Raw genomic sequence first — 10,861 nt, 5'->3', positions numbered from 1 at the left:
CCTCATTGTCTCACTGGAACGTACCAATGCTGTACTCCACACAAATATGCCCTGAACATGTACCCGTCCATATTCTCCCTGTCTCAGTGGAACGTCCCACTGCAGAACTCCACACAAATATGCATTGAACCTGTACCCTCCATAACCTCCCTGTCTCACTAGAACGTACCACTGCAGAACTCCACACAAATTTGCCATGAACCAGTACCCTCCATCACCTCCCTGTCTGACTGGAAAGTACCAATGCAGAACTCCACACAAATATGCCCTGAACCTGTATCCCTGCATAACCTCCCTGTCTCACTGGAACGTACCAATGCAGAACTACACAAAAATATGCCCTGTACCTGTACCCCTCCATAACCTCCCTGGCTCACTGGAACGCACCAATGCCGAACTCCACTCAAATATGCCCTGAACCTGTACCCTCCAAAACCTCATTGTCTCACTGGAACGTACCAATGCTGTACTCCACACAAATATGCCCTGAACCTGTACCCCTCCATAACCTCCCTGTCTCACTGGAACGTACCAATGCAGAACTCCACACAAACTTGCCCAGAACCTGTACCCTCCATATCCTCATTGTCTCACTGGAACGTACCAATGCTGTACTCCACACAAATATGCATTGAACCTGTACCCTCCATAACCTCCCTGTCTCACTGGAACGTACCACTGCAGAACTCCACACAAATTTGCCATGAACCTGTACCCTCCTTAATCTCCCTGTCTGACTGGAAAGTACCAATGCAGAACTCCACACAAATATGCCCTGAAACTGTACCTGACCATAATCTCCCTGTCTCACAGGAACGTACCAATGCAGAACTCCACCCAAATATGCCCTGAACCTGTATCCCTGCATAACCTCCCTGTCTCACTGGAACGTACCAATGCAGAACTAAACAAAAATATGCCCTGAACCTGTACCCCTCCATAACCTCCCTGGCTCACTGGAACGCACCAATGCCGAACTCCACTCAAATATGCCCTGAACCTGTACCCTCCATAACCTCATTGTCTCACTGGAACGTACCAATGCTGTACTCCACACAAATATGCCCTGAACCTGTACCCCTCCATAACCTCCCTGTCTCACTGGAACGTACCAATGCAGAACTCCACACAAATATGCCCTGAACCTGTACCCCTCCATAACCTCCCTGTCTCACTGGAACGTACCAATGCAGAACTCCACACAAATATGCCCTGAACCTGTACCCCTCCATAACCTCCCTGTCTCACTGGAACGTCCCAACGCAGAACTCCACACAAATATGCCCTGAACCTGTACCACTCCATAACCTCCCAGTCTCACTGGAACGTACCAATGCAGAACTCCACACAAATATACCCTAAACCTGTACCCCTCCATAACCTCCCTGTCTCACTGGAACTTACCAATGCAGAACTCCACACAAATATGCCCTGAACCTGTACGCTCCATAACCTCATTGTCTCACTGGTACGTACCAATGCTGTACTCCACACAAATATGCCCTGAACCTGTACCCCTCCATAACCTCACTGTCTCACTGTAACGTACCAATGCAGAACTCCACACAAACATGCCCTGAACCTGTACCCTCCATATCCTCATTGTCTCACTGGAACGTACCAATGCTGTACTCCACACAAATATGCCCTGAACATGTACCCGTCCATATTCTCCCTGTCTCAGTGGAACGTCCCACTGCAGAACTCCACACAAATATGCATTGAACCTGTACCCTCCATAACCTCCCTGTCTCACTAGAACGTACCACTGCAGAACTCCACACAAATTTGCCATGAACCTGTACCCTCCATAACCTCCCTGTCTGACTGGAAAGTACCAATGCAGAACTCCACACAAATATGCCCTGAAACTGTACCCGACCATAATCTCCCTGTCTCACAGGAACGTACCACTGCAGAACTCCACACAAATATGCCCTGAACCTGTACCCTGCATAACCTCCCTGTCTCACTGGAACGCACCAATGACGAACTCCACTCAAATATGCCCTGAACCTGTACCCTGCATAACATCCCTGTCTCACTGGAACGTACCATTGCAGAGCACCACACAAATGTGCCCTGAACCTGTACCCCTCCATATCCACCCTGTCTCACTGGAACGTACCAATGCAGAACACCACACAAATAAGCCCTGAAACTGTTCCCGTCCATAACCTCCCAGTCTCACTGGAACGTACCACTGCAGAACTCCACACAAATATGCCCTGAACCTGTACCATGCATAACCTCCCTGTCTCACTGGAACGTACCAATGCAGAACTACACACAAATATGCCCTGAACCTGTACCCCTCCAAAACCTCCCAGTCTCACTGGAACGCACCAATGCCGAACTCCACTCAAATATGCCCTGAACCTGTACCCTGCATAACCTGCCTGTCTCACTGGAGCGTACCATTGCAGAACACCACAGAAATATGCCCTGAACCTGTACCCCTCCATAACCACCCTGTCTAACTGGAACGCACCAATGCAGAACTCCACACAAATATGCCCTGAACCTGTACCCCTCCATAACCTCCCTGTCTCACTGGAATGTACCAATGCAGAACTCCACCCAAATATGCCCTGAACCTGTATCCCTGCATAATCTCCCTGTCTCACTGGAACGTACCAATGCAGAACTACACAAAAATATGCCCTGAACCTGTACCCCTCCATAACCTCCCTGGCTCACTGGAACGCACCAATGCCGAACTCCACTCAAATATGCCCTGAACCTGTACCCTCCATAACCTCATTGTCTGACTGGAACGTACCAATGCTGTACTCCACACAAATATGCCCTGAACCTGTACCCCTCCATAACCTCCCTGTCTCACTGGAACGTACCAATGCAGAACTCCACACAAATATCCCCTGAACATGTACCCGTCCATATTCTCCCTGTCTCAGTGGAACGTCCCACTGCAGAACTCCACACAAATATGCATTGAACCTGTACCCTCCATAACATCCCTGTCTCACTGGAACGTACCAATGCAGAACTACACACAAATATGCCCTGAACCTGTACCCCTCCATAACCTCCCTGTCTCACTGGAACGCACCAATGCCGAACTCCACTCAAATATGCCCTGAACCTGTACCCTGCAACATCCCTGTCTCACTGGAACGTACCATTGCAGAACACCACACAAATGTGCCCTGAACCTGTACCCCTCCATAACCACCCTGTCTCACTGGAACGTACCAATGCAGAACACCACACAAATATGCCCTGAAACTGTTCCCGTCCATAACCTCCCAGTCTCACTTGAACGTACCACTGCAGAACTCCACACAAATATGCCCTGAACCTGTACCCCTCCAAAACCTCCCAGTCTCACTGGAACGCACCAATGCCGAACTCCACTCAAATATGCCCTGAACCTGTACCCTGCATAACCTGCCTGTCTCACTGGAGCGTACCATTGCTGAACACCACAGAAATATGCCCTGAACCTGTACCCCTCCATAACCACCCTGTCTAACTGGAACGCACCAATGCAGAACTCCACACAAATATGCCCTGAACCTGTACCCCTCCATAACCTCCCTGTCTCACTGGAATGTACCAATGCAGAACTCCACCCAAACTTGCCCAGAACCTGTACCCTCCATATCCTCATTGTCTCACTGGAACGTACCAATGCTGTACTCCACACAAATATGCATTGAACCTGTACCCTCCATAACCTCCCTGTCTCACTGGAACGTACCACTGCAGAACTCCACACAAATTTGCCATGAACCTGTACCCTCCTTAACCTCCCTGTCTGACTGGAAAGTACCAATGCAGAACTCCACACAAATATGCCCTGAAACTGTACCTGACCATAATCTCCCTGTCTCACAGGAACGTACCACTGCAGAACTCCACACAAATATGCCCTGAACCTGTACCCTGCATAACCTCCCTGTCTCACTGGAACGTACCAATGCAGAAGTACACACAAGTATGCCCTGAACCTGTACCCGTCCATAACCTCCCTGTCTCACTGGAACGCACCAATGCCGAACTCCACACAAATATGCCGTGAAGCTGTACCCTCCATAACCTCCCTTCTCACTGGAATGTACCAATGCAGAACTACACACAAATATGCCCTGAACCTGTACCCCTCCATAATCTCCCTGTCTCACTGGAAGGTACCAATGCAGAACTTCACACAAATATGCCCTGAACCTGTACCCCTCCATAACCACCCTGTCTCTCTGGATCGTACCAATGCAGAACATCACACAAATATGCCCTGAACCTGTACCCCTCATTACCTCCCTGTCTCACTGGAACGTCCCAACGCAGAACTCCACACAAATATGCCCTGAACCTGTCCCCTCCGTAACCAGCCTGTCTCACTGGAACGTACCAATGCAGAACTCCACACAAATATACCCTGAACCTGTACCCCTCCATAACCTCCCTGTCTCACCGGAACTTACCAATGCAGAACTCCACACAAATATGCCCTGAACCTGTACCCTCCATAACCACATTTTCTCACTGGTACGTACCAATGCTGTACTCCACACAAATATGCCCTGAACCTGTACCCCTCCATAACCTCACTGTCTCACTGGAACGTACCAATGCAGAACTCCACACAAACATGCCCTGAACCTGTACCCTCCATATCCTCATTGTCTCACTGGAACGTACCAATGCTGTACTCCACACAAATATGCCCTGAACATGTACCCGTCCATATTCTCCCTGTCTCAGTGGAACGTCCCACTGCAGAACTCCACACAAATTTGCCATGAACCTGTACCCTCCATAACCTCCCTGTCTGACTGGAAAGTACCAATGCAGAACTCCACACAAGTATGCCCTGAAACTGTACCCGACCATAATCTCCCTGTCTCACAGGAACGTACCACTGCAGAACTCCACACAAATATGCCCTGAACCTGTACCCTGCATAACCTCCCTGTCTCAATGGAACGTACCAATGCAGAACTACACACAAATGTGCCCTGAACCTGTACCCGTCCATAACCTCCCTGTCTCACTGGAACGCACCAATGCCGAACTCCACACAAATATGCCCTGAAGCTGTACCCTCCATAACCTCCCTGTCTCACTGGAATGTACCAATGCAGAACTACACACAAATATGCCCTGAACCTGTACCCCTCCATAATCTCCCTGTCTCACTGGAAGGTACCAATGCAGAACTCCACACAAATATGCCCTGAACCTGTACCCCTCCATAACCTCCCAGTCTCTCTGGAACGTCCCAACGCAGAACTCAACACAAATATGCCCTGAACCTGTACCACTCCATAACCTCCCTGTCTCACTGGAACTTACCAATGCAGAACTCCACACAAATATGCCCTGAACCTGTACCCTCCATAACCTCATTGTCTCACTGGTACGTACCAATGCTGTACTCCACACAAAAATGCCTTGAACCTGTACCCCTCCATAACCTCACTGTCTCACTGGAACGTACCAATGCAGACCTCCACACAAACATGCCCTGAACCTGTACCCTCCATATCCTCATTGTCTCACTGGAACGTACCAATGCTCTACTCCACACAAATATGCCCTGAACATGTACCCGTCCATATTCTCCCTGTCTCAGTGGAACGTCCCACTGCAGAACTCCACACAAATTTGCCATGAACCTGTACCCTCCATAACCTCCCTGTCTCACAGGAACGTACCACTGCAGAACTCCACACAAATATGCCCTGAAACTGTACCCGACCATAATCTCCCTGTCTCACAGGAACGTACCACTGCAGAACTCCACACAAATATGCCCTGAACCTGTACCCTGCATAACCTCCCTATCTCACTGGAACGTACCAATGCAGAACTACACACAAATATGCCCTGAACCTGTACCCCTCCATAACCTCCCTGTCTCACTGGAACGCACCAATGCCGAACTCCACTCAAATATGCCCTGAACCTGTACCCTGCATAACCTCCATGTCTCACTGGAACGTACCATTGCAGAACACCACACAAATGTGCCCTGAACCTGTACCCCTCCATAACCACCCTGTCTCACTGGAATGTACCAATGCAGAACACCACACAAATATGCCCTGAAACTGTTCCCGTCCATAAACTCCCAGTCTCACTGGAACGTACCACTGCAGAACTCCACACAAATATGCCCTGAACCTGTACCATGCATATCCTCCCTGTCTAACTGGAACGCACCAATGCAGAACTCCAGACAAATATAACCTGAACCTGTACCCCTCCATAACCTCCCTATCTCACTGGAATGTACCAATGCAGAACTCCACCCAAATATGCCCTGAACCTGTATCCCTGCATAACCTCCCTGTCTCACTGGAACGTACCAATGCAGAACTACACAAAAATATGCCCTGAACCTGTACCCCTGCATAACCTCCCTGTCTCACTGGAACGCACCAATGCCGAACTCCACTCAAATATGCCCTGAACCTGTACCCTCCATAACCTCATTGTCTCACTGGAACGTACCAATGCTGTACTCCACAGAAATATGCCCTGAACCTGTACCCCTCCATAACCTCCCTGTCTCACTGGAACGTACCAATGCAGAACTCCACACAAACTTGCCCTGAACCTGTACCCTCCATATCCTCATTGTCTCACTGGAACGTACCAATGCTGTACTCCACACAAATATGCATTGAACCTTTACCCTCCATAACCTCCCTGTCTCACTGGAACGTACCACTGCAGAACTCCACACAAATTTGCCATGAACCTGTACCCTCCATAACCTCCCTATCTGACTGGAAAGTACCAATGCAGAACTCCACACAAATATGCCCTGAAACTGTACCTGACCATAATCTCCCTGTCTCACAGGAACGTACCACTGCAGAACTCCACACAAATATGCCCTGAACCTGTAGCCTGCATAACCTCCCTGTCTCACTGGAACGTACCAATGCAGAAGTACACACAAATATGCCCTGAACCTGTACCCGTCCATAACCTCCCTGTCTCACTGGAACGCACCAATGCCGAACTCCACACAAATATGCCCAGAAGCTGTACCCTCCATAACCTCCCTGTCTCACTGGAATGTACCAATGCAGAAGTACACACAAATATGACCTGAACCTGTACCCCTCCATAATCTCCCTGTCTCACTGGAAGGTACCAATGCAGAACTCCACACAAATATGCCCTGAACCTGTACCCCTCCATAACCTCCCTGTCTCTCTGGATCGTACCAATGCAGAACATCACACAAATATGCCCTGAAGCTGTACCCCTCATTACCTCCCTGTCTCACTGGAACGTCTCAACGCAGAACTCCACACAAATATGCCCTGAACCTGTCCCCTCCATAACCTGCCGGTCTCACTGGAACGTACCAATGCAGAACTCCACACAAATATACCCTGAACCTGTACCCCTCCATAACCTCCCTGTCTCACTGGAACTTACCAATGCAGAACTCCACACAAATATGCCCTGAACCTGTACCCTCCATAACCTCATTGTCTCACTGGTACGTACCAATGCTGTACTCCATACAAATATGCCCTGAACCTGTACCCCTCCATAACCTCACTGTCTCACTGGAACGTACCAATGCAGAACTCCACACAAACATGCCCTGAACCTGTACCCTCCATATCCTCATTGTCTCACTGGAACGTACCAATGCTGTACTCCACACAAATATGCCCTGAACATGTACCCGTCCATATTCTCCCTGTCTCAGTGGAACGTCCCACAGCAGAACTCCACACAAATTTGCCATGAACCTGTACCCTCCATAACCTCCCTGTCTGACTGGAAAGTACCAATGCAGAACTCCACACAAATATGCCCTGAAACTGTACCCGACCATAATCTCCCTGTCTCACAGGAACGTACCACTGCAGAACTCCACACAAATATGCCCTGAACCTGTACCCTGCATAACCTCCCTGTCTCACTGGAACGTACCAATGCAGAACTACACACAAATATGCCCTGAACCTGTACCCGTCCATAACCTCCCTGTCTCACTGGAACGCACCAATGCCGAACTCCACACAAATATGCCCTGAAGCTGTACCCTCCATAACCTCCCTGTCTCACTGGAATGTACCAATGCAGAACTACACACAAATATGCCCTGAACCTGTACCCCTCCATAACCTCCCTGTCTCTCTGGATCGTACCATTGCAGATCATCACACAAATATGCCCTGAACCTGTACCCCTCATTACCTCCCTGTCTCACTGGAACGTCCCAACGCAGAACTCCACACAAATATGCCCTGAACCTGTACCCTGCATAACCTCCCTGTCTCACTGGAACGTACCAATGCAGAACTACACACAAACATGCCCTGAACCTGTACCCTCCATATCCTCATTGTCTCACTGGAACGTACCAATGCTGTACTCCACACAAATATGCCCTGAACATGAACCCGTCCATATTCTCCCTGTCTCAGTGGAACGTCCCACTGCAGAACTCCACACAAATTTGCCATGAACCTGTACCCTCCATAACCTCACTGTCTGACTGGAAAGTACCAATGCAGAACTCCACACAAATATGCCCTGAACCTGTACCCTGCATAACCTCCCTGTCTCACTGGAACGTACCAATGCAGAACTACACACAAATATGCCCTGAACCTTTACCCCTCCATAACCTCCCTGTCTCACTGGAACGCACCAATGCCGAACTCCACTCAAATATGCCCTGAACCTGTACCCTGCATAACCTCACTGTCTCACTGGAACGTACCATTGCAGAACACCACACAAATGTTCCCTGAACCTGTACCCCTCCATAACCACCCTGTCTCACTGGAACGTACCAATGCAGAACACCACACAAATATGCCCTGAAACTGTTCCCGTCCATAACCTCCCAGTCTCACTGGAACGTACCACTGCAGAACTCCACACAAATATGCCCTGAACCTGTACCATGCATAACCTCCCTGTCTCACTGGAACGTACCAATGCAGAACTACACACAAATATGCCCTGAACCTGTACCCCTCCATAACCTCCCAGTCTCACTGGAACGCACCAATGCCGAACTCCACTCACATATGCCCTGAACCTGTACCCTGCATAACCTGCCTGTCTCACTGGAGCGTACCATTGCAGAACCCCACACAAATAGGCCCTGAACCTGTACCCCTCCATAACCACCCTGTCTAACTGGAACGCACCAATGCAGAACTCCACACAAATATAACCTGAACCTGTACCCCTCCATAACCTCCCTATCTCACTGGAATGTACCAATGCAGAACTCCACCCAAATATGCCCTGAACCTGTATCCCTGCATAACCTCCCTGTCTCACTGGAACGTACCAATGCAGAACTACACAAAAATATGCCCTGAACCTGTACCCCTCCATAACCTCCCTGTCTCACTGGAACGCACCAATGCCGAACTCCACTCAAATATGCCCTGAACCTCTACCCTCCATAACCTCATTGTCTCACTGGAATTTACCAATGCTGTACTCCACACAAATATGCCCTGAACCTGTACCCCTCCATATCCTCATTGTCTCACTGGAACGTACCAATGCTGTACTCCACACAAATATGCCCTGAACATGTACCCGTCCATATTCTCCCTGTCTCAGTGGAACGTCCCACTGCAGAACTCCACACAAATTTGCCATGAACCTGTACCCTCCATAACCTCCCTGTCTGACTGGAAAGTACCAATGCAGAACTCCACACAAATATGCCCTGAAACTGTACCCGACCATAATCTCCCTGTCTCACAGGAACGTACCACTGCAGAACTCCACACAAATATGCCCTGAACCTGTACCCTGCATAACCTCCCTGTCTCACTGGAACGTACCAATGCAGAACTACACACAAATATGCCCTGAACCTGTACCCGTCCATAACCTCCCTGTCTCACTGGAACGCACCAATGCCGAACTCCACACAAATATGCCCTGAAGCTGTACCCTCCATAACCTCCCTGTCTCACTGGAATGTACCAATGCAGAACTACACACAAATATGCCCTGAACCTGTACCCCTCCATAATCTCCCTGTCTCACTGGAAGGTACCAATGCAGAACTCCACACAAATATGCCCTGAACCAGTACCCCTCCATAACCTCCCTGTCTCTCTGGATCGTACCAATGCAGAACATCACACAAATATGCCCTGAACCTGTACCCCTCATTACCTCCCTGTCTCACTGGAACGTCCCAACGCAGAACTCCACACAAATATGCCCTGAACCTGTCCCCTCCATAACCTGCCTGTCTCGCTGGAACGTACCAATGCAGAACTCCACACAAATATACCCTGAACCTGTACCCCTCCATAACCTCCCTGTCTCACTGGAACTTACCAATGCAGAACTCCACACAAATATGCCCTGAACCTGTACCCTCCATAACCTCATTGTCTCACTGGTACGTACCAATGCAGAACTCCACACAAACATGCCCTGAACCTGTACCCTCCATATCCTCATTGTCTCACTGGAACGTACCAATGCTGTACTCCACACAAATATGCCCTGAACATGTACCCGTCCATATTCTCCCTGTCTATGTGGAACGTCCCACTGCAGAACTCCACACAAATTTGCCATGAACCTGTACCCTCCATAACCTCCCTGTCTGACTGGAAAGTACCAATGCAGAACTCCACACAAATATGCCCTGAAACTGTACCCGACCATAATCTCCCTGTCTCACAGGAACGTACCACTGCAGAACCCCACACAAATATGCCCTGAACCTGTACCCCTCCATAACCTCCCTGTCTCACTGGAACGCACCAATGCCGAACTCCACTCAAATATGCCCTGAACCTGTACCCTGCATAACCTCCCTGTCTCACTGAAACGTACCATTGCAGAACACCACACAAATGTGCCCTGA

Source organism: Hemitrygon akajei, unplaced genomic scaffold (assembly GCF_048418815.1).
Source record: "Hemitrygon akajei unplaced genomic scaffold, sHemAka1.3 Scf000095, whole genome shotgun sequence".
In the NCBI taxonomy this organism is placed as follows: Eukaryota; Metazoa; Chordata; class Chondrichthyes; order Myliobatiformes; family Dasyatidae; genus Hemitrygon; species Hemitrygon akajei.
Note: the sequence above shows the minus strand (reverse complement) of the source record.